The sequence below is a fragment of the Jaculus jaculus genome, chromosome 7 (genome assembly GCF_020740685.1).
Source record: "Jaculus jaculus isolate mJacJac1 chromosome 7, mJacJac1.mat.Y.cur, whole genome shotgun sequence".
In the NCBI taxonomy this organism is placed as follows: domain Eukaryota; kingdom Metazoa; phylum Chordata; class Mammalia; order Rodentia; family Dipodidae; genus Jaculus; species Jaculus jaculus.
Window position 1 is genome coordinate 13,993,952 of NC_059108.1, and position 25,584 is coordinate 14,019,535.

At 43.7% G+C, this 25,584-nt stretch overlaps 1 protein-coding gene and 1 non-coding gene across 2 annotated transcripts in view; one reads left to right on the forward strand and one right to left on the reverse strand.

Moving 5' to 3' along the window:
* Positions 1-25,584, forward strand: part of Fry (FRY microtubule binding protein) — a 472,955-nt gene that overhangs the window by 69,650 nt on the left and 377,721 nt on the right. The window lies entirely within an intron of this gene.
* LOC123462410 lies at positions 23,215-23,321 on the reverse strand. The gene has a single exon (XR_006638232.1). It is a non-coding gene; the product is annotated as a U6 spliceosomal RNA (small nuclear RNA).

Below are 25,584 nucleotides of genomic sequence, written 5' to 3' on the forward strand. Positions count from 1 at the left end.
ATGGCCTGGTTTGGGTTTGGGATTTTTCTGTTGCTTTCTTTTTGGGTTTGTTTCAGTATTTGTTTGTTTTTACGTTGTAGTGTTTGATACTTTTAAAAGGAAATAAAAGGACTGGAGAGAACACTCAGCAGTTAAAGGTGCTTGCTTACAAAGCCTGATAACATGGGTTTGATTCCCCAGTACCCACACGCACGACATAGCACGTGCATCTGGGGTTTGTAGCACTGGGAGTCCCTGGCACGCCATTCTCTCTTTTCTCCATTCTCCCTCTCTCTCTTTCAAATAAGTATTTTCTAAAAAAATAAATAATAATAATAAAGGGAAACAAAACTATCGAATCATTGTTTAGCCTCTCCCACTTTCTTCCTTGTGGAGTCACATTGAAATAGAATTAATTCCTGTCTTCCTTCCTTCCCCTGCTCCTTCCCACCTTTCTTACCTCCCTCCCTTCCTCCCTCCCATCCTTCCTCTTTTCCTTATGTGGTTTGTTGAGATAGACTCTCACTCTGTAGCCTAGACTGGCCTGGAACTCATTATGCAAACCAAACTGGCCTCAAACCTGAGGAGATCCTCCTGCCTCGGCTTCCCAAATGCTGGGATTAAAAGCATGTGCCGCCATGGCCTGCTTCAACAGTCTTTTTTATTTATTTGTCTATTGTTTTTGTTTTTTGTTTTTTGTTTTTTTTCCTTTGAGGTAGGGTCTCTCTCTAACCCAGACTGATCTGGAATTCACTGTGTATCTCAGGCTGGTCTCAAACTCACAGCGATCCTCCTACCTCTGCCTTCCAAGTGCTGGGATTAAAGCTGTGTGCTAACATGCCCTGCTTTCAATAGTCTTTTAAAGTGGCAAGTCATCAATCGGTACTTTTTTTTTTTTTTCCTGGCCTTTTCCAGTTCTCTTCTAGCTAGACAAGTTTGGGCTGCGGGGAGACCCATACTTGCCGCTGGCTGCCTTGGAGAAAAATAGGGCTTCAGCCCCATTGGTCCACAGCACTTCATTCAAGTGGAAGTCACAGCTCTTACCAACCATGCCCAATGCCCTGGGAATGTGACATTTCATTCCAGGGACTAGAGTTTACAAAGTAGACTGGTGACCTAATTTTAGCAGTCTTAACTCTCAATAAACATTAAGAATGCAATAAGCATTTTTTTTACTAAAAAATAAGTCTTGTTAGTATATTGATAGTATAAGTGCAGTACAAATGCATTGAAGAATATTAGAGAAATACATGTAAGAAAAAGTGTTTTGAAGCCAGGCGTGGTGGTGCATGCCTTTAATCCCATCACTCGGGAGGCAGAGGTAGGAGGATGGCTGTGAGTTTGAGGCCACCTTAGGACTACATAGCGAGTTCTAGGTCAGCCTGGACTAGCATGAGACACTACCTCAAAAGTCCAGAAAACAAGCAAAAATAAAGTGTTTTGGGAAGCACTGTATTCCTGGAACAGTTACTGTAAATAACGTTTTTCTGCACACTGCTATGTCAGTCCATCTTTTTACCTATCTGTCAGTTAGATTATTTTGCAGCCAATATTTTCTACGCTGTATTTTTCACTTACTAGTGTTCACAGTTCCATATTACTAAGTCTGGAACTCCACTTCATATGATAATACTTACCAACAATTCATTGCCTAAAAATCCGCCTGGGGAATGTTTGCGAAAATACAAATTCCTTGGTCCCAGCCTGTGGATGCAGAGTCCTTAGGGATGTGGCTCTTGAATTTGGATTTTAACAAGGATTTAAATGCCATTATCCCAGGCATGGATCTACAGCATTATTTTAGGGAGTCAGAATAGATTGCACTTGTATAAAACAGATTCACAGCAATTAACTTACCCGATCTCATAGATTTATTTTTTCATTATTCTGACCCAGGTGATAAGTGTCATTAAATAATAAGCATAGGAAGTTGAGGTTATGGGCGTTCTTAAACTGTATAAGTAGTTATGGTGTTTTTATGATGTTGGTATCAAAATCAAATCTGTGCTCAGTAATTATAGGTCTTTGGTTTACAAAGTGGTATGATCACAAGACCTCAAGACAGAAATCATTGAAAAATGGACGGAATTAAAACAGTATTTTCTTTCTGACTTTTCCCCTGTGGACCACAGAAACAGTGTGAACGTGGGCGTAGCCGTATGATTCAAATCACCAAATTAGTACCTGGATCTTCTGCTTTATATGGACCCATTGACCCATTTGCCTGTGGGTCCCTTTAACACTACTGATAGATCTTTCTTGGTACCACTGATTACATCATAATGAAATTTCTGCCCCATGTGTATAATTTCATCTCAGTGTATGTTGGTGTAACTGGCCCATTTCTTAAAATGCTATGTTGATTATTCCAACAAAAAAAAAAAGTCCCAGAAGTTTTGGCATGCATATCTTTCTCCTTTTAAGTTATTGTCATGGTTCCTCCAATTTCATGATATAATGTTGGAATTAAACTTGAGCATCTTAAAACTAAGTAATTCATTGTGTGAGGCTTCAGTCGTAATTACTAATTGATCATCACCTATGTGGGTGTCGTCTGTTGGCAGTGAGTTACACAGCACTGTCAGGAGCAGATAGTGAAGTTACATTTGACCTGTCACTTACAGAATTTAGATGATTAAAGCTAAAAAAAAAAAAAAGAAAGAAAAAGAAAAGTGTCTTGGCTGGAGAGATGGCTTAGTGGTTAGGCGCTTGCCTATGAAGCCTAAGGATCCTGGTTTGAGGCTCGATTCCCCAGGTCCCACGTTAGCCAGATGCACAAGGGGGCGCACGCATCTGGAGTTCTTTTGCAGTGGCTGGAGGCCCTGGCACGCCCATTCATTCTCTCTCTCTCTCTCTCTCTCTCTCTCTCTGCCTCTTTCTCTCTCTGTCTGTTGCTCTCAAATAAATAAATAAGAATAAACGAAAAAAAATTTAAAAAAAAATGTATGTTGCAAAGACCTCCGATGGTCTACATTTGTCTAAGAGACTGTGTGTGGTCATCTATGCACCATTAGACTAATCTTTTTACTCTAATAACGGTGCTACATTACTGGAGTCTGTCCCAACATAATAGGTGGTTCCTACTCTTGCATTCATTTGCATTTATTGAGCCCGTATTTAGTGGGTACTAGGCACCATGCCAGGTCCCGGAGCTTCTTTGGAGAAAAGAAAGTTATTCCCTGCTACATGGAGATCAAAGACAAAAACCCAGGTAATTCCTATAAACATGGGAGGAGAGCATACAGCCAGGGCAGTTAGCCTAGCCTCAGAGTGTTAGGGGCACTCTCCGGTGAGTGATGCCCAGATAGGAACCAGTCCAGAGAGGACAGGGCATGTACAAGGCAAAAGGGTCGGTATCCATAGAGGTCTGTGAGCCACTTGCGCAGACAAGGGACCGGAAGCAGCTCTGTATGCCTGGAGTACAGAGGTGGCCAGATGACCCAGGTCAGCTGGACTCCTGGGGGAAATTTTTTTCCTCTTGATAGGAACAAATGGAGCTACATAAGATTTTAAACAGATTAAAGTGAAGGATTTTCAGTATGCCTATGTTTTAAAAGGACCAGGTTCCCCCAGGTAGGAGGAATAGTTTAAAAAGTTGCTCAAGGCCACAGGAAGAAATCGGGTGGGACCGTCCTGTACTCACTGAGGTGAGACGTGCTAGTGGCTCATGTCAGAAAGGATTGGTTATGATTTGTGCAGTCACCACGCAGGTCTGTTTCACTTGTAACATTGCCTTTGGCTTCTACTGTTCCTGTCAGAAGCCAAGTGCTGCTCTGTCGTTTGAGACCTTATGTTCAGGTAAAGATAGGCAAATAGTTTTCGAAATGAACCCAACAGCAATATTACTCATCAGTGGCCACTAGGTGGACATGACTCAAATGTCTTGTGGCCGTGTACATGGTTAGACAGAACGTAGTGTAACCACACAACGGACTGGTTAGCCTTGCAGACAGAGAAATTCCGATATATCCTGTGGCCTAGATGAATCTTAAGGACATGTTGCAAGATGAAATCAGCCCAGTCTCTACGGGGGCAAAAACTGTATCTTTCCCATGGTACTTAAGAGCAGGCAAAGCCATACAGATGAAAACTAGAAGGCTTGGGGCAGGGAACGAAGGAATTATTATTCAAGGATGTTATGTCAAAGCTCTGGAGACTGAAGAATCACTGACATTCAAGGATAATAATACAGACATTTGCCTGATAAAGAAATGATCCTGGGGCAGGTCCCCTCATCCAAGAGCAGCAGAGCTACGTGAGATTGGAAATCGGTCTGCTGGACCAGAGTTAAGAGCATTTCTTTTTGTCATTCTTGTTACTTATTATGTGTGTATGTACATGTATGTATGTATGCATATGTGGATGAAGGGGCGCACACGAGCCATGGAAGTCAGACGACAGCCTCAGGGTGTTCTGCATCCCACTACCTTCTTGTCAGACAGGGTTTTCCTTACTGCCACTGCTTGTGACTTCCAGATTCTTTAGGCTCTGACTCCTGCTGCTATTACACTGCGGATGTGTCCACCACTTTGTCCTCCTTTACTTGGCACAGAGGACACACTCAGGTCCACAAGCATGTGCCTTAAGCCCTGAGCTATCTACCACACCCCCATGATCGTTTCCTATGGTGAAAACTTGAGCAAAGAAGGCATAGGTTATACACAGTAAACCTTCACCCACCATAGATAAGAGGGATGGGACTATGGAAAACAAGGAAAGCACCGGAGGATAACCTATAAAGAAATTGTTGCTTCTGGATGGGTTAGGTTGTGATCAGGATTGCGTCAGGATGGGATTTGAGTTGAGTTCTTGACATATATTTAGAAATGTAGTCTTTTAATCTTGAAAGCCCGTAACTGAATAGTGAACTCCCCAGATTTCCCGACTTTATCTTCTGGTACGTATAATGATTAAATTTAGGGTATCTCAGAATTTTTCTCTTATACAGCATTTCAGTTTGGAGAGGTAAAAAGACTTCTGGAGACGGACAGACAGTGGTACAAAGTAATGTGAAAGTACTGACCATGCTGGACCAGTAATGGTGAGAATGGTAATATTTCTGTTGTGTATTTTCCCACATGTTAAAATAATCTTTTTTAAAGGCTCATTTCTCTTCTCAGCCAAACATTTTTTTTTTTTGAAGCTATGAAGTAAATAAAGGCAAGAAGAAAGAATGGGCAAAAGTTGTTTCATATAGATTTATTATTATTATTAATATTATTTTTCTGGCTTTTTAAAGCAGGGTCTTATTCGAGCCCAGGCTGATCTAGAACCCACTCTGTATCCCAAGCTGGCCTTGAACTTATGGCTATCCTCCTATCCCAGCCTCCTGAATGGTGGGATTAAAGGCACGTGCCACCATGCCTCGATCCTGGTAGACTATTTTTTTTGTAGGACAAAAAAAATAATACAGATAGTACTAAATTATATAAGGAAACAAACTGGACGAGCTAAACATAGAAGTAAATACTTGTAATCCCAGACATTGGATGACTAAGGCAGGAAGATCTTGAGTTTGAGGCAAGTCTAGTCTACCTAGAGACCCTGCTTCAAAATGACAACAGCAACAATAATAAATTTCATTCTGTGATGCACTGGGGAGTAGTTTGGAAGGTCAGGGTGCGGCCTGGGCTCTTTCCAGTGGCAGGCCATGAGACAAGTGAGGCAGGAACAGGTTCCAAATAAAAAACCAAAAACAAAACCCTGACAGGTCATGGGAAAGATGTGGGTTCATGTTTACTGCATTGGGTGGTACTGGAGGTTTTTAAGCATAGCAGAAATAAAATTAGATTTTCGTAACAGAAGATCACTATGCCATGAGACCATAGACAGTGGTGGGTGAGTGGGGAAGGCTAGAGGCCTTCAGTGGCAGCCAGAGTGGGGAGATGGTGAGGTAGATACATAGTGAGGATGTGATGGCTGCCTGGAAGGCAGCTCCAGCAGGCTAGGTGCTTGGCTGGCCACCCAAGGTGAAGTTCAGTTGAATCCTTGCCCACATTTTAGATGAACACTCACAGTATCCCAATGGTGTTTCTGGTAAAATCTTATGCTGTGAGGCCTGGGTTCTGTTTCTTATCAGGGAAGTAATATATGGAAAGAAACACATAGGAAAACATAAGCAGTGGCTCCGAGCTCAGAAAGGCTTGGGATAGAGGAAGCATCACTTATTAACTTTAGGAAAGATTACTTTCATTTTGGGTCTGAAAATGAGGCCAGTATTATGAACTATTAAAATGACGTAACCAAAGCCTGAAGGGTGACGGTTGGCCTTCCTTTCTTTGAGCCCCAGTCCCGCTATCGGAAAACTCATGGCTCACATGTGAACAGTACAAAGTCCTGGGTGAAGGATCAGCTGGGCAGATCTCAGAAGACACACAGTTCCACAGTAGCTAAGCCTTAGGGAGGCTCCGTGACTACTGGATAGGAGGCCAGCACTCAGACATCTGCTCATCTGCAGTTTCGTGACAATAGAACAGAGAACAGTGAAGGGGAGCAGTGAGGGGGAGACACCAGGAGTTCTCATTCACATTATGCAAAAGTATGGAGGAGTCAATCTAGCATATATTTAAGCCCTCATGGCGAAGACAAAAAAAAGAAAAATCTCATTAGAGCACGTGAACCAAGATGCAAATAAAGGGAGATCTATGCCATATTCTTAGATGGAAAAATTTCATATCAAAGTCTATTTTGACCAAAATGATATTCAAACTCCAAGGAGGCTCTGTGTTTATATAGGAGAGTGTGAAATTTTACAAACTGGTCCTAGAATTTTTAGGAAAGCACCAAAAATACAGAACAAAACTACAAAGTATAAAAGGACATGCTCAGAAAGCATGCAGGAGAAAGCTGCTCTGTCAAACAGCAGGGCTTACCTTAATGCTCTCCTGATTAAGTCAGCTTTGAGGTAGGCCTAGAAACAGACCAAACAAAGTAAAACACACAGAACATGTTCATACGGCGGCTCTTGTATAGAAGTTGATCTTGACATTATAGATGAAGCAGGGGAAATGACTAATGGAGATTATGTGTGTATATTATATATCACCTTAGGCTTTTATACACACACACACACACACACACACACACACATATATATTTGTATGTGCATGTATGATATGTAGATAAATATTTAATGATGAGAAAGAGAGAGAGATTGATTTCAAGATAAATACCAAGCCAGTTTCTAACTCTTTCAACTTTGCCAAAGGTCAGAAGGTCAAAAGCCAGAGCAAAATGGAATTCAGTTCTTAAGCCAAAACCACACAGTTCGGGAGAAAACAGAATGTGACTGATGCTTCATGGCACAGGAGGCCTGTGACCATCCCAGGGAAAGTTTCTGCAGGCAGATGAGAGAACAGCATCAGAGGAAGCCAGGGGACAGGCTGAAGCCACCTCGGTTCTCACTCCCATTAGCATAAAGCAAGGGAACCTCAATGCCAAGGCCAGCCGAGCCCACAGGGTAGCAGCGGTTCTGAAATGGTCTGCCAGCGGCCCCTGGCCTCCCCTTTTCTTGCTGCCGACTTTCCTCAGCCTCAGGACAACCTCGGAAAGTCGGGGCTGACATCCTCCTCCGCAAATTAATGCGGAAGTTCCCAGGTCACGCCGCTTGCTTACTCAACGCCGAGTGTTTGTTCTAGATGCCTGGGTTACATCCATGAACAGTGTTGACAAAAGAACCCTGACATCAAGATGCTACGTGCCGGAGAAAAGTGGACACTTACAAACAATCGGAATAACAAGCACATTAATTTGTGCCCAGCCCAATCCCATCCTGCTGGAAAAGAACCTGCATTTTTACTGGTTATCTGGGACTTCCTGTTCATATAGAAGTTTGAGACACTCTGTGAGTCTAGGAATCATGGCAGCTGCACTGGACCTGCCCTGGGCTGCGTTCAAGTACTTACGGCATCTCACGGGGGTGGTGGCAGCAAGGGACCTGGGAGCGGATGTTACAGGGCATCATTTGCCAAGTCATTCTGAATTTAGAGTTGCTTTCTTTCTCCTCAACATGGCTGTTTCTTTTAGTGATCAACCGGGAACTATAATTAGGACAACTTTAATGGCAGTCAGTAGTTTTGTTATTTTTACACAACCTGGCTATTTCGGAGCAATTTGTTTTAGTTCTGGCATATCTGGCTAGACCAAAAACCTATCAAATCCTGAGCTAAATAAAGACATACTTAGTATTTTCTGGGCTGCTGCTAGAAAGAAGCAGGCATATAGCAAGAGGTATTTGGACAGCCCAAGTGACCTGACGTATTTTCCCTCCTCCATACTTTGTCTTCATTATGGCTACTTCCAGAACGTTCTTTTCATGTTTCTCTGTCAATATGAATCCTATCCATTCTTTGATATACAGTTTCTAGTCTTTTCCATTAAGATGTTCCTGACCATTCCAAAGTGAACTGCTCATCTTTGACTTTCGACTCATGGGGCGCCTGCCATCTCTGTAACTCCCTCGGAAATGATTCACGTGCTGACTTGCAGTAGAACGTCTGTCACTTGTGCCTTGAGGGTTGTCACTTACAAGCTTCTTGGATTGCGGTTTGCATGCCCATGGTGGCATCTCCTCCAGTGCAGACTTCACATTTCTCAGGACGGAACTGTGTTCTAAGTTTCTTTTTTGTTGTGTGTGAATGTGAGGGATGTGTGGTACAGGCGTGTGTGTGTGTGAGCTGGTGTGATGCCCTGTGCACTTGACTGAGGTGCCCCTGTACGTTACCTACCACAGCTGGAGGGGAATATCAGGTGTCCCCTCTGTCACTCACCTGTCTGTCCTTGTGACTGAGTCTCTTACTGATTCCGGGGCCGGCTATTCAGTGATTCTCTCACGTCTCTGTTCTCCATAGGACTGGAGTTACAGACGTGTGTAGCCATGCCCAGCTGTTTGTGTGGGTTCCAGAGATTCAGAAAGGACACTTAACCACTGAGCTAGCTCTCCAGCCCTTATTTTAAGTATCAAAGTGCACTTAAAGGGTTGCATTGTCTTGTACAAGCTAGTCATTTTGATAAATGCTCAATTTTAGTATGTGTTTTTCGGTGGGTGAAGACTGTTCCTTTGAAATGTCAGGAACTTACTTTCTAAATGATAAAATGTGGGGCTTATATCACCTAGACATTTGCTGTTGGACTGGGGCTTTCGGTAATATTTTAAGAATTGGATCTGGGTCAAACTTAGCTTGGAATGCTATTTCTTGGGTTGCGAAGTAGAAAGAAGTCTTTGAATAAATGCTGGCTTGTCTGTAGCATGGAGATGACAGAATCTGTTGGAAGATCCAGCAAGAGAAGTGGCCTCAACCCTCAGAACACAAGCAGGCATGTGTCTGGAATTTGGCCTGAAGGCCTCTTGTCTTCTTTGTATCGTATAATCACCAAATATTTGAAAGAAGGACATAACCTAAGTCTAAATAAAATCCACACCAAAGCAGAGAGAATGTGAAATGTACACAGAGATTGTTTGTCCTGTGGCCTTGTGGAAAAGCAATTCCATACTGAAAGTAACCAGTTCCCAGTGAAATAGATAGGTCACTGCACTGAAACTTTAATCAGTTTATGTCCTGCTGTGCAGGTTACCCAAAAAGAGGAAGCTAGCAGGTAATAAATGCCCAAGAGGCATGATATAGAAAGATAAAAGACAACTCTCACCATGCATCCTTCTCTCTGTAACAAAAGTACACATTTTTTACTGTATCCTGTTTTCCCCCCACATTTCTATTGATAAGAGGAAAAAATGGGTTATGCCACTACTCAGGTCATTTTTAATAGCTCAACACACCATCCTGTGCCACACTGGTCTGGTTGGAATCTTGCTATATACTGTGAACTGCCCAATTTTGAAGTAGGATGAGTGGAAATTGTCTGCATGATTGAAGATTTTTGTAAGTAAAGAAAGAAAAAACTTCAAACATTAAAAGCTCATATTAAAAGAAGTGTGGCAGGTTGCATCTATCCCATGACTGTTGTAAAGTTTTCACATTAATTACAATTTTCTGAAATATATCACCTGCTGATGTAGCCCAGAGTAAAGAGTGGGCTGGGCTTTACGAATTTAAGTTGTGGAAGCAGCACCTCTACTCAGACTTTCTAATGAGAAATTGTAAGTGATAGTTGATCCGATTTTCTGAAAGCAGGAGACTGCTTGACCACACTTCCCAACCTGCACGTGCCCCAAGTCAGAAAGTAGACTGGAAGAGCTGGCAAGTGCCCAGGAAGCACCGTGCCACAACCAAACCAACCCTTTTGTTCTTAGATTTCCTCCTCTGAACGAATTGATTCTTCCTTTCATTTCTCTGTTTGGTTCTCCAGACTGCAAATATACTTATCTACCTGTAAACAGTAGGGCAAAGGTGACAAAATGTGACTATTAGGACCTTGTTCACAGCATGTTTACTGTGTGTGTAGAAAAATAATGGTCATATAAAGATGGTTTAATGGGATTAGCGTTAGCGCACAGGTAAACAGAACCTTCCAAAACTCAAAATTACTGATAATCGGCCTGGAGAGATGGCTCAGCAGTTAAGACATTTACCCACAGAGCCCTACTAACCTGGATTCAGTTCCTCACTACCCATGAAAAGCCAGACAGAGACACACAATGGCACATGTGTCTAGAGTTTGTTTGAGGAGCTAAAGGCCCTGATGTGCCCATTCTCTCTCTCTCTCTCTCTCTCTCTCTCTCTCTCTCTCTCTCTCTCTCTCCTTGCAGATAAATATTTTTTTCTTTGTAAATATTTTTTTTAAATACTGATAATTTGGTATGGGCAATATAAGCTGTTTCTGAAATATCTGTCCAATCCATTTCTCCAATATCATTTGAAGGAACTCTGCAACAAACTGAACTAAATCACTAGATATGGAAGCCCCTTGTTAAGAAACAGAAGGTTTAAAAGAATAATGAAATTGGGCTGGAGAGATGGCTTAGCGGTTAAGCGCTTGCCTGAGAAGCCTAAGGACCCCGGTTCGAGGCTCAATTCCCCAGGACCCACGTTAGCCAGATGCACAAGGGGGCACACGTGTCTGGAGTTCGTTTGCAGTGGCTGGAGGCCCTGTGGCCCTGGCGCGCCCATTCTCCGTCTCTCTCTCTCTCTCTCTCTCTGCCTCTTTCTCTCTCTGTCACTCTCAAACAAATAAATAAAAATATTAAAAAAAAAGAATAATGAAATTTTCTTGATGATTCTATAGTCTGCCTAAAAGAGACAGAGACTCATTAGGAGGAAGAGTGACTATGAAATACCTTTAGGGTTTATTTCATGCTATGTTAAATTATTTTCAGTATTTGTGTTGTATCCCCCACCCCATCCCTAGAATTTTAAGAATCAGTCTATCTTAACAACACGGGCTGATAAAGCACAACCATTCAGGAAGATCTCTGAGCATCAAGGAGTAGAGTGAAAGTGGACCACTTGAGGACAGCTGGATGAAACAGGACACTTCCCTCTACCACTACTAAGAAGAGAAATCAGGGGCTGGAGAAATGGCTTTGTGGTTAAGGCATTTGCCTGCAAAGCCAAAGAACCCAGGTTCGATTCCCCAGTACCCATGTAAAGCCAAATGCACAAGGTGGCGCATGCGTCTGCAGTTCGTTTGCAGTGACTAGAGGCCCTGACGTGCCCATTCTCTCTCTTTCTCTCTATGTGCCTCTTTCCCTCTCAACTCTCTCAAATAAGTTTTTAAATATTTATTTATTTAGTAATTTGTTTATTTATTTTATTTTTATTATTTATTATTGAGAGAGGGAAAGAGGCAGAGTGAGACAGAGAGAGAGAGAATAGGCACTCCAAGGCCTCCAGCCACTGAAAACAAACTCCAGACGTATGTGCCCCTTGTGCATCTGGTTTACGTGGGTACTAAGGAGTTGAACCAAGGTCCTTTGGCTTTGCAGGCAAGTGCCTTAACCACTAAGCCATTTCTCCATCTCTCAAATAAATATTGTTTAAAATTTTATTTATGTATTAGAGACGGGGGGGGGAGAGTGATAATGGGTACATCAGGGCCTCTAGCCACTGCAAACAAGCTCAAGATACATGCGCCACCATGTGCATCTGGCTTATGTGGGACCTGGAGAATTGAACCTGGACCCTTAGGTTTCGCAGGCATGTGCCTTAACTACTAAGCCATCTCTCCAGCCCATCAAATAATTTTTTTTTTATTTATTTGAGAGCGACAGACACAGAGAGAAAGACAGATAGAGGGAGAGAGAGAGAATGGGCGCGCCAGGGCTTCCAGCCTCTGCAAACAAACTCCAGACGCGTGCGCCCCCTTGTGCATCTGGCTAACGTGGGACCTGGGGAACCGAACTGGGGTCCTTAGGCTTCACAGGCAAGCGCTTAACCGCTAAGCCATCTCTCCAGCCCCATCAAATAATTTTTTAGAAGAGCAAGCGGAGATCATTTCAGAAGAGGCGATGGTAAGAATTTAAGAGCCCAAGGCTGGGGAGAAGGGCTGTGGAGCGCTGTCTTCAGGAACCTCAAGTGTCTGGTGTTTGCTTGCAGTGGATAGAAGCCCTAGCACACCCATCCTCCCTTCCCCCTCAAAATAAACAAATAAATAAAATAAATATTTTTTTTATATTTTTTTTAAATTTTATTTATTTATTTATTTGAGAGTGACAGGCACAGAGAGAAAGACAGATAGAGGGAGAGAGAGAGAATGGGCGCGCCAGGGCTTCCAGCCTCTGCAAACGAACTCCAGACGCGTGTGCCCCCTTGTGCGTCTGGCTAACGTGGGACCTGGGGAACCGAGCCTCGAACCGGGGTCCTTAGGCTTCACAGGCAAGCGCTTAACCGCTAAGCCATCTCTCCAGCCCAAAATAAATATTTTTAAAAGATATCAACATAGAAAAGGGACTAGTTATAGAAAGGGGGACAAGAAAAGGCAAAGGAGGGAGAATTATAATCAAAACACATTATAAACCTGTGTGAAAACTGTCAACTCAAAAAGACCAGGATGGGCTAGAGAAATGGCTTAGCAGTTAAGGCGTTTGCCTGCAAAGCCTAAGGACGCAGGTTTGATTCCCCAGGACCCACATAAGCCAGACGCACAGGTGGCACATACGTCTGGAGTTCATTGCAGTGACTGGAGGCCCTGACACGCCCATTCTCTCTCTTTCTCTGTCTTCCTCTCTCGCTCAATCAACCAATCAGTAAATTATTTTTTAAAGATCGGGGATAAAAGAAGGGACATTCATGTCACCTGGCCTATATAGGTTTTTGGTGCAGACTCTGGCAAGGTAACAAGGTAGCTGCGGTCAGTTTCTTCATTCACTGAAGGCCAAGCACTGTGCTGGACCACAGTGGGTGAGGCCAGTGGGTCCTTCCCCATGCTGTTTACACTGGAAGACAGTCTTGTCGGCTTTGCAAGCAGACACCTTCCAACTGCTGAGCCATCTCCCTAACACCCAACTGCTGTAGTTTCCTCTACAGCCATTGGTTTGTTGTGACACCCGTGTTTCTTCTGTTCCTCTAATAGCCGTTTCCCGTGGAATCACTTCTTACCTATTTTCAGAGTTGCTCCTGGGGAGGGCCCGCACGGCTCAGCCCATCTGTGCTGAGGCCTCCGCCTCCATGTCCACTGTTAGTGCTGCGCTTCCTGTCAGGTTTAATCTCTGCCTTTGGCAGAAGTCTTGATCACTTTTTTTTTTTTTAAATTTAAGAGCAACAGTCAGAGAGAGAAACAGGCAGAGAGAGAGAGAGAGAATGGGCGCACCAGGGCTTCCAGCCACTGCAAACAAACTCCAGACATATGTGCCCCCTTGTGCATCTGGCTAATGTTGGTCCTGGGGAATCGAGCCTTGAACCGGGGTCCTTAGGCTTTACAGGCAAGCATTTAACCGCTAAGCCATCTCTCCAGCCCATTGATTGCTTTTTAATTGTTTTAAAGAACTGACTTAAGATTCATCATTTCTATGTACTGCTGATTCTTTAACTTCCGATTTTTTTTTGTTGTTGTTGTTGTTTTCCCAAGTAGGGTCTCACTATAGCCCAGGTGACCTGGAAATCACTATGGAGTTTCAGGCTGGCCTTGAGCTCACAACAATCCTTCTACCTCTGTCTCCCAAGTGCTGGGATGAAAGGCGTGCACTATCACACCCAGCTATTTCTTGTTTATTTTTATTTATTTAAGAGCGTCAGACAGAGAGAAAGAAGCAGATAGATAGAGAAAGAATGGGTGTGCCAGGGCCTCCAGCCACTGCAAACGAACTCCAGATGCGTGCGCCCCCTTGTGCATCTGGCTAACATGGGTCCTGGAGAATGGAACCTCAGACCAGGGTCCTTAGGCTTCACAGGCAAGTGCTTAACCACTAAGCCATCTCTCCAGCACCCCCCACCCCAGCTATTTGTTATATCTTACTAAAATTAAAGTGTACTCACATTTTTCGAGGTAGGGTCTCACTCTAGCCCAGGCTGACCTGGAATTCACTATGTAATCTCAGGGTGGCCTTGAACTCACTGCGTTCCACCTACCTCTGCCTCCCAAATGCTGGGATTAAAGGCGTGCGCCACCACACCCGATTCACATTTTTGAGATAGGGTCTCACTCTAGCCCAGGCTGGCCTGGAATTCATTATATACTCTCAGGCTTGCCTCAAACTCATGATAATCTTCCTACCTCTGCCTCCCAAGTGCTGGGATTAAAGGTGTGAGCCACCATGCCCGGCTTCTGTTTTAATTTAATAACTAAAATACAGGGTGTTGGTTTTTTTTGAATATTTTGAGGACTGGAAGGAACCTTTGGTTTTGCAGAGCCACAAAGCAAGCAGGCTAAAGGGCTTGTTTCATGGCTCGCTAGTTGCAGAACCAAAAGGATGGAGTAATTTTCTCAATCCTTTTTTTCTGCTCCAGTTCTGGTGGGATGTGACCCTCTGCTGCCGCAGGCTGGCTTACCCTCTCAGTGGCCGTGACCCACAGTAGCCAACCAAGTGTGTTCAGGGCAGGCTCTGTCTTTTCTTCCTTTGGGACAGAGGTTCATTTGTTTTGACGCAAGGGCAATAAATAACCCTTCTGTTGATTCAGGTAGGGTTCAGGGGACCTGCCTTAAGGGAGCCACGGCACACCCCTTTCAGCTGCCCACTCTACATCAGAGCTCCTGGTAAAGTGGACATAAGGTGACCTTACTCTGCTCCCTCCGGGTCCCAGGAGTAACAGCACCCCCTCCAGTGGGCACCATGATCCCATCAGAACTCAACTGCACTTCTACCCCAACGCCTTTAATCCCAGCACTTGGGAGGCTAAGGTAGGAAGATTGCTCTGAGTTCGAGGCCACCCTGAGACTACAGAGTGAATTCCAGGTCAGCCTGGGCTAAAGCAGACCCTACCTCAAAAAACCAAATAGATAGACTGATGGATGGATGGATGGATGGATGGATGGATGGATGGATGGATGGATAAGCTACAATGCATAAAATCTCCCGGAAACTAGGTGACAAACGCCTTCTGTGCAGGCAACCATGGCATTATGCTAGACCATAAGGAATCTATGGAGAAGGACATCCACTTGCTAGTGTCTTCAGATCAGAATCAACGAGCCTGTCAGTGTGAGCAGAAATCAGAGACCACAGCCACTTCTTGCCTGCAGCCAACCCATGCCGGCTGTGCGTCCCCGTCTTCTCCTTTTTGGGAAAAGATGGGGTGGCATCCACAGGAAACCGCACTAGTGTGAACTCTAGAAGGGTGGCGACAGGTGCCATTCAGCGTTAGGTAATGGTGTTCTCTTGCTTAGGAATGGAAGTCTAAAGAGGATGTGTATAGACACATGTGTACATAAAAATGTATACATACACATTCTCTCTCTCTCTCTCTCTCTCTCTCTCTCTCTCTCTCTCTGTCTCTCATGCGCACGTACACACACACACACACACACACACACACACACACACCAGTAGACAGTAGAAGAGCTGAAACCCAAGAACATCTCATGGAGAATCCTTTGACCCATTCTTTTGAGCAACTGTCTTGTTTGAGCTTTCTACATTTTGTATAGACTGACACTCACTATATGTTTTCACTTTTTGTTTTGCTGCTGTTTTTCATTTCCCATTCCTTGTTTTGCTGCTTACTTGCTTTCAGTGAAGACATGGTATTTACTCCTGCCTCCTGGAGCTCCCCATAAAATTCAGTGCGGTTCTTGAAGATTCTAGTCAGCTGATGTTTATTACTGCTGACTCTTCTGCGTGGAGCCCTATACCCAGGGGCTCCTGCAACACGATTGTGTTTGCTTCCCCAGGACGGCTTCTAGTGCATCTGATGTCACCACTCTCAGTTTGAGGGTGAAGCCCAGAGAGGCTACAGTACTTGATGCCAAACCTGGATCTCCCGATTTCAAGTTGAAGTTTGGTGTTTTCATCTGCTGCTCAGAAAAACACAGTCTCACACTGCCGTGCAGATTCCTTATGGGCTAGGATGATGCCATGGTTGCCTGCATACAAGGTGTTTGTCACCTAGTTTCTGGGAGCTTATATGCATTGTAGCTTATTATCTACCTAATATCTATGTCTCTATCTATCTATCTGTAAGGGTCTGAGAATCGCTGAAGAAAGACCCCAGACTCAAATAGTATGTAAAAACAAAGAGCGTTTATTCTGCAGAATCAGGCAGCATGCGAGGTCAACCATCCTTGCAAAATGGCTACCCCGAGAGGAGCACGCAGACCCCTTTTCAGCACAACTGGGGGAATTTTAGGTGGGTTAGGTAATCTTTTAAAATGACTGGCTAGGCAAGCAGCAGTTACAGTTGTACATCTCTGATTGGTTGGGGCAGAAGGCGCAAAGGGTTGCAAAAGGGACGCGTCTCTAGAAACTGACTCAGGCCCCAGAGCCCAGCACCTCGTTAGAGGTTTTTCCCAGAAGTCTTGCCTGCCTCTCTGGGAAACTGAAACTTAGGCCTAGCTGTCAACTGGAGCAAATTTGATGCTCTCAATATCTATGTCTGTCTGTCTATCTATCTGTCTGGTATATCTGTATATCTACACACACACACACACACACACACACACACATTTGGATTTTCAAGGTAGGGTCTCACTCTAGCCAAAGCTGACCTGGAATTTACTATGTAGTCTCAGGGTGACCTTGAACTCATGGCGATTCTCCTACTTCATTCAGGTGCTGGGATTAGAGGTGTGCACCACCACGCCTGGCTCTTAATTTTATTTTTATCAAAGTATTGCGTAAGTACTCTTTGAGGGTCAAATAACAGCCCTATAACTGCTGCAAAAACTAACCTTCCAACCCAGCTGTATAATGAGCTTTTGTTCTAGGATTATTCTCTATGGTTTGATTTAAAACTTGAATGGACTGAGAGAATATGAAGTTGTTTTTACTTAGCAGTTCCCCAGGTAGTGGGAGCTATATTTCAGCAAGTTATCTCATTTAACAATTCTGAGAGTTCTAGCTAACCTATTACGCTATTCCAGGCCCAGGGCTATTCCATTCTATCTTCCCTGTGACTCCAGAGGAGCATTGGTACTATAAAATGTCAAGCACATTGTTTAAAGAAGAAAAAAAAAAGTTAACAAGATTTTGTATATACCATTTGCAAGTTCAGCTGTTTTCTGAAGTGCATCCTTCTAATTACATCATAAATTGATTGATTACTAATTAGACAACACTGAAGCAATGTTTTAATGAAATCCTCCCGAAAATCACTGTACTTCCTACAGCTTTATTTTAATGTTTTGTAGCTTTTCAGTTGTAAGTTTTGTAATTGTGTAGAGACTATATGAATTGTCCATAATTTTAAATAAATGTTCTTTAATTGGCCTCGGATATACTGCACTTCTGGCTGTGAGCAGTGACATGGAGTGACCCTTTGAACTTGAGAGAAGTTGGCACGCTCTGCTGTGTTTGTGAAATTTAGGGCAATCACTGGGTCATTTCTTGGCCTAAGTTATGTTTATCAATTTCATGCCCATGTTTGCTTCTCTGTCTAGCTTATCCCTAAACATATATGATGCGAATTTGATTTCTTCCTTCCCTCCACCATATATGGATGGATGGATGCATGCATGCATATATATATACATGTATTTATATTTTTTGGGGGGGGACTTTTCAAGGTAGGCTGTCACTTTAGCCTAGGCTGACCTGGAACTTGATCTGTAGCCTCAGGCTGGCCCAGATCTCACCACAGGGCACCTCTGACATCAGTCTCCTCAGTGCTGAGATAAAAGGTGTGACCACCACACCCAGCCCCTCCACAATTTCTTATTCCAGGTTTTCCCTGCTTGGTTTGTAACCAGAAGGTTAATCTGGTTTTGTAGCATTGTTCTGAGTTCATTACAGTGTAAATTCCCCAAGTGTTGAGGATCTCTGTCTAGTTCTTTTCTTCCCACCTCTCTTCCTGAACTGATAATATGCCAAAGAGCCCAGTGAACGTTTGCTTCTTGGGGTGACTGAAATGGGGGATTCTGTTTGTTCTTGGTGGGTGATCTGTGTGCACCTCTGGGAGACCCATAAGTGTGTGGCCAGCAGTTAACAGAAGGGCCCCAGGGGCTCACAGGGAGGGGAACAGACAGTCAGCAGAACACAGCTTCCTGGAGCCCACCTGCCTCTCCTGTCCTCTGGTATGGAAGACCCTCCCACTCCCCCAGGTGGTGGTGGGGCTGTTGTCATTGTCCAAAGCTATTGTCATCTTCTAGGATCTAGAAATGCCAATTAAATGGGACAGCACCAAAGTCTGCTTCCCATTCTCCCTCTTTTGTGTGGAACTAAAGAGGGAAGACACGTTCTTTTTTGTTTTTCCTTTGTGCCCTCCTTCATTTTGAAACATAACCAAAGATGCCATCGTTGAAATTTCCATTTTGACCTTCTGTGAATCCAGATCAGCTTTACAAGGTTAAGAGGCAAGTGTTTCAGCCTTATCCTTCCCTATCAGCCTTTGACCTGCATATTTTCTTGGTCTTGAACTCTCCTTATTTTTCTCTTTCTACCTACCTGCTTTCTGATGGGAGTCAGCTACTTAGGTACTTATGTTTGTTTAGGTTATGAAAACATAGCTTCTACAGTCTCGAATTGCTTCTAGGATTTGCCGGGACTTGGATGAGAGTTTCCTTGTGTCTCCCTCGATTCCTCACACGTGCACCTGCACGGCACTTCCCACAGTCCCGGTTGTAGAGAGTGAGGCGGGAGGGAGCAGAGAAACCAGAGGGAGTCAGAGATTTTCTCAAGGGGCCTGGGAAGGAGGGTGCGGTTAGGCAGGGAAGGCAGAGGAATGAAGGAAGGAGCAAGGGGCCAGCTGAGGACTTCAGGAAGAGGTTCTGCAGAAAGTCAGGCAGAACCTGAGAACCAGCTGGACAAGGAGCTTAGAGGGAGTGTTTTGGGGGAGTTCACCTCACGCATGTGCATTTGCTGAAAAGCAAGTGGTGGAGGTATAAGGAGGTGAAGTTGTGCAGAATGACAGAGGAAGGCTTTGGTTCCACCAAGTTGAGAGAAGCAGCAAGCCCGACCTCTGAAGGGAACCAGTAGACGGTGTGGTGGCTCACACCTTTAATCTCAGTACTCAGGAGGCTGAGGTAGGAGGATCACCATGGGTTCAAGACCAGGCTGGGCTACAGATTAAGTTCCAGGTTAGCCTGGGCTAGAGTATAACCCTGCCTTAAAACATAGACACACACACACCACATAATAATAAATACTCAAACTAAGGTATTCTAGTCTGAGAAGAATATTGTGAGAAAATGGAAAACAAAAAATAATCTTTATTAAATTATGTGTCGGGGGGCTGGGGAGATGGCTCAGTGGCTAAAGGCACACACTTGCAAAGCCCACTGGTTGGGTTTAGTTCTCCAGTACCCATGTAAAGTTGGATGCACAAGGTGGCACATGCATCTGGAGTTCATTTGCATTGGCAAGAGACCCTGGTGCCCCCAGACACATACCCTCTGTCTCTCAAATAAATAAATAAAAATTTTATAGATTATGAGTCAAGCTGCTATGTCCCTGTAAAGACCAAAGTAAAGCCACAGCAATCATGGAGGAATAAAACCTGACCTCCCAAATAGGGTGGCATTTCATAAAGGTGGTGTGACAGTGGCTCCTTTGTGGAGAAACTTGTTCAACAGCCAGAAAAATACAGGTCTGTGTATAGCAGGCAATTACTGATTTAATATGAACTCTGCTGACTTTTAGTCGGTGTTGGTCTACTTTGAGGGCAATCTCTAGAACAGCACCTATTGTATTTTGACTACATTTTTCTGCTTGGCAACAGTGAGTGTGTAGAAACCCAAGTGAAAATTCATTTATTTTTTTGTTTTTAAAGAGAACTAAATTGGACCTTATTTTACTTATTTGAGAGAGAGTGAGAGAGAAAGAAGGGGAGAAAGAGAATAAGAATGGGCACGCCAAAGCCTTCAGCCAATGGAGATAAACTCCAGACATATGTGCCATCTTGTGCATCTGGCTTTATGTGGGTACTAGGGAATCGAACCTGGGTCCTTAGGCTTTGCAGGCAAGCACCTTAACTGCTGAGCCATCTCTCCAACCTAAAAATTCATTTCTTTATCTACCAGTATGAACTCTAAAGACAGGTTCTTTGGTTTGCATGGGGTTCCTGAGCCTGGTTAGCTGGCATTAAGGCCTATCTATGTGAAGGAATCGAAAGACCGTGAGAGCAGATTGCAAGACTTGAAGGCCCCATTATAGCTGGTTTCCGGTTCTCCTGCAACATCCAAGTGACCACTAGGGAAATGGCTCTGTGTTAACAAAGCACTTTGCCAAACAAACATTGTTTTGTAAAACGTAAGGACTGAAGATCTTCGTAGTTGTCACAAGTTCTGTATCCATCTGAGTTTGGGAAATCGTTAGACAAGGTTAAACAGCAGTGGCTTTGGCTTTTGGCTGCAAGATTCAACATTCTTCCTAGTGTAGTGAGTCTCCAAGAGAGGAACTAATTTCAAGCTATTGGTCATGCGGGCACATGTCTGAGACCGGGTTGTTCACAGATGTAGGGTGAATGAGAAATTAGTATACTGACTCCAGACCTTCCATGAAAACCCTTTTTAAGTCGCTGCAGGAAGGGGGTCAAACTGAAGACCCCAGTGTGTGCCTCGTTTGGAGTTCTTGGGCCCAGACAGTGTTTTTCAAAACCAGAAGACTGTGTTCATAAACCAGGAGGGTTTATCATAAAAGTTTGGTTTACAAGCCTCTTGAAAATGGTTGAGTTTAGTGTGGAGAATGAGTTTAGTATGGACCCATAACTCAATACTCAGGAGGTAGAGACAGCCTGGCCTACAGAGGTAGCTTCAGGCCAGCCTAGGTCACATAGTAAGATCTAAGGACAGAAGGAAGATAGGAAAAGAGAGAGAGAGAAGGGAGGGAGGGAGGAAGGGAAGAAGGAAAGATGGGAGGAGACTAAAAGAGAGGTGGGAGAGAGGGAAGGAAGGAGGAAGATGAGGGAAATAAAAAAATATGTGGGGGACTGGAGAGATGGCTTAGCTGTTAAGCGCTTGCGTGTGAAGCCTAAGGACCCCGGTTCAAGGCTCGGTTCCCCAGGACCCACGTTAGCCAGATGCACAAGGGGACGCACATGTCTGGAGTTTGTTTGCAGTGGCTGGAGGCCCTGGTGTGCCGGTTCTCTCTCTCTCTCTTTCTCTGCCTCTTTCTCTCTGTCTGACACTCTCAAATAAATAAAAATGAATAAAAAAATTTTAAAAAATATGTGGGTCCTGACTCCTGATCCTCCAGAGCTGCAGACCCTGTGTCCTGGAGCTACTGTGCCCTTCAGAGAAAGAAACCCATCCCAGTTTTCACAATGTCCTTACTGACTGCTTCCTCCCCCTCCCCATTCTCTCCTCCTCTCCTAAGTCAGATTGTTTAATCAATATCTAGTTGTTGTGGGTTGCTTTTTTTTTCATGTGCATATGCATGTTTATATGTGTGTGAGCACATGCGTGTACCTGCTTATGGAGGCCAGAGGTCAATGTTGAATGGCTTCCCCAGTTGTTCTCACATTACATTTTGGAGACAGGATCTTGGAATGAGCCTAGCGCTCACTGATTTGGCTTAGCCAGCCAGCCCCACCCCTTCCCAGTACTGGCATCACAGGCATGTTCCCACAATGCCCTGTGTTTTACTTGGGTGCTGAGGATCCAGACTCAGTTCCTCGTGGTGTTTGTACAGCAAGAATATTAGCCACGAATCAATTTCTCCAGCCCCGGACTTAATTTTTATTCATTCCTTGTTTCCTCCCCTGTGCACTCAGGATGAAGGCCAGGGCCTGATGCCAAATAAGCACTCTTCCCGTCATTTTCCCACCTGCTTCTTACAGCGCGACAGCCTCGTTAGCCTATCTCACTTGGGGGGCTCCGGAATGGCTCCTCGGGCTCCTCCTAGCCATCTGAGGTGCTTCGTGGGAATTCATTCACACACTGGGCTGAGGACAGGCTCTGAGATGGGATCTGGGGGCGAGGGGGTTGTTAGAGGACAGGACAAAGTGAAAACAAAGACGGCACAAAGTTAAAAGCGCTCATCTTGGTTGATGAGGTTACAGGATGCTTTTTCCTTTGACTCTTTTTTTTTTTAATGTAGAAATATTCAGTTTAATTTACACTGAAACTGGAAATACCAATATATTTGTTAGGGGAATATTATCTAAATATAACATTTTGCAATACATATCTATATTTATGATTATCCTTAAAATCAAATAAACAGTGTTATGGTGTTAACTATATACATAATATTTAAGTATGGGATGTTTTAAGTTATCATATGATATAAGAATTATAATTTTTTTTTACCTCTTTTTTCACACTTAACAAGATTTATTACTGTAGATGCAGGGAATTTAATTCTAGTTTCACATTAGCACATTAAATCTTGCCTTGTAATTTTGCGGTTTGTACCATTTTTTTAACTTTTTTTTTAATTAAAGATTTTTATTAACATTTTCCATGATTATAAAATATATCCCATGGTAATTCCCTCCCTCCCCACCCCCACACTTTCCCATTTGAAATTCCATTCTCCATCATATTACCTCCCCATTACAATCATTGTAATTACATATATACAATATCAACCTATTAAGTATCCTCCTCCCTTCCTTTCTCTTCCCTTTATGTCTCCTTTTTAACTCACTGGCCTCTGCTACTAAGTATTTTTATTCTCACGCAGAAGCCCAATCATCTGTAGCTAGGATCCACATATGAGAGAGAACATGTGGCCCTTGGCTTTTTGGGCCTGGGTTACCTCACTTAGTATAATACTTTCCAGGTCCATCCATTTTTCTGCAAATTTCATAAAAAAATATGGAACGCTTCACGAATTTGCGTGTCATCCTTGCGCAGGGGCCATGCTAATCTTCTCTGTATCGTTCCAATTTTAGTATATGTGCTGCCGAAGCGAGCACTTGACTCTTTCTTGTGCTTTCCAAATATTCTGAATACAACAGCACAGGTATTTCTTTTAAATTGGAGATTTAAAAAAAATTAAAACAGCCAAAACATCTGAAATATGGATTTGGGGGAATTTAGAAACTGTGAATATGGGCTGGAGAGATGGCTCAGTGGTTAAGGCACTTTGCCTGCAAAGCCTGACAACCAGTTTGATTCCCCAGCACCCACATCAGGCCAGATGCCCAAGTGGCACATGCATCCGGAATCTATTTGCAGTGGCTAGAGTCCCTGGTGTACCCATTCTTGCTGTCTGTCTCCCTTCTAATCTCTCTTTGCTTGCAAATAAGTTAAAAAATAAAAACTCTGAGCATATCTGTCATTCTTAACTCAGGATTAAACCATGATTAGTAGAGAAGGACTACAGAGAATAAAGGGGGAGAATTCGATTTTCTAGATTGTGCTCTGAAAGGAATAGACATGTCTGTAATTGCATGTCTGATGCTGATCCTTGGACCCTCCCCCTCACAAGTCTTCCCCTCCACACAGCAGTTATAATTTTCCCACTATGATGCCTGAAAACGTCCAGACTAGAGCTGGTTTGTCGTGTAAAAGGACCAGAGCAGCCCGACATGGCTCACACCTCTAGTCCCAGCGCTGAGGGAACTGAGATAGGAGGATCAGTAGGAGTTCAAGGCTAGCCTGGGCTACAGAGTGAGTTCCAGGTCAGCCTGGGTTAGAGTGAAACCCTGCCACCACCTCCAAGCCCCCATAGGAAGACCAGCACTTGTCATTAATTATGTGTAGCAGGGCTGGAGAGATGGCTTAGCGGTTAAGGCACTTGCCTGCGAAGCCTGAGGACCCAGGTTTGATTCCCTCAGGACCCACGTAAGCCAGGTGCACAAGGGGGTGCACGCGTCTGGAGTTTGTTTCCAGTGGCTAGAGGCCCTGGTGTTCCCATTTTCTCCCTCTCTCCCCCCACCTTCTCTGTCTCTAATAAGTAAATAAAAATAAATTTTAAAAAATATGTGATGTAACTGCTACAGAGATTCTTGCTGCACCAAGACCCAGGTTCAAATAGAATCATCTGACGAACATCAGCGACACCAGGAACTGGGGGAAGAATGCACACACTTGCTTGTTTCTCCCATCCCTAGGATGTCCCAAGCCTGTACTTGAGCCAGCTACGAGAACCAGTGTTTATCCTGAACTTGAAGTTCTTTGGGCTAGGAGATTTCAAAGTCTGTCTAGGGAGCTTAGGAAGATGCTCTTCTTGCCCACCCTTCCCCTTATCCACGTGTCTTCTTTTTCCATTGCAGCCTCCTCTCATGCATTCATTTGTGAATTCTTTCTTAGAGGGGAAGTAGTCAGTCCTTTCTCATTCTGAATGATGCCGCCTATAGGTTTTTTGTTTTTGTTTTTTTTTTTTTTTTGTCTTTTCTTATTATTTATTTTGAGAGAGAGAGAGAGACAAGACAGAGAGAATGGGTGCACCAGGGCCTTCGGCTGCTGCAAACAAACTCCAGATGCATGCGCCACTTTGTGCATCTGGCTTTAGGTGGGTCCTGGGGAATTGAACCATGATTAGTAGACGTTGAAGGCAAGCGCCTCAACCACAGAGGCATCTCACCGGTCTGTCTTTTGTTGTTGTTGTTGTTGTTTTGTTATTTTTTGAGAAAGTTCCTTTTTGCTCCTGCTGTGTTAAATGTCATTATCAGAAATGCCAACTTCTAATCAGATGAAACTTACAAGTTTGGCATTATGACGGTACAATTTAATTTACCAAAACACTGCTACCTCGTATTTGTGTATCTCATGTAATCTTACAACTTCTGTTATTTATTATCTATGTAACGGACCTACAATATCTTTCATCCAGAGATACCAAAGACAAGGCATGGATGAAATAAACAAAATGGCTTCCTTTCTTTCAGAAAATGAAGGTGCCTGCATGTGTAATGGCTTAGTCCTGTGAATGATGGTTGTGTGTGCTTCTCCAGATCCAGAATGGATGATTTAGATTTTTGGGTCCAAGAAACATTCCTGCAGAAAATGATTAAAATATATTGAAAATGATGGGCTGAGAGCTGGCTTAGCGGTTAAGGCACATGTCCTTAAAGCCAAAGGATGTAGGTTCAGTTCCCCAGTACCCACATACAGCCATATGCACAAGATGGCGCATGCGTCTGTGTCTGGAGTTCATTTGCAGTAGCTGGAGGCCTATCTCTCAAGTAAGTAAATAAATGAATAAATAAAATATGTTTATATCAAGAGCTGGTG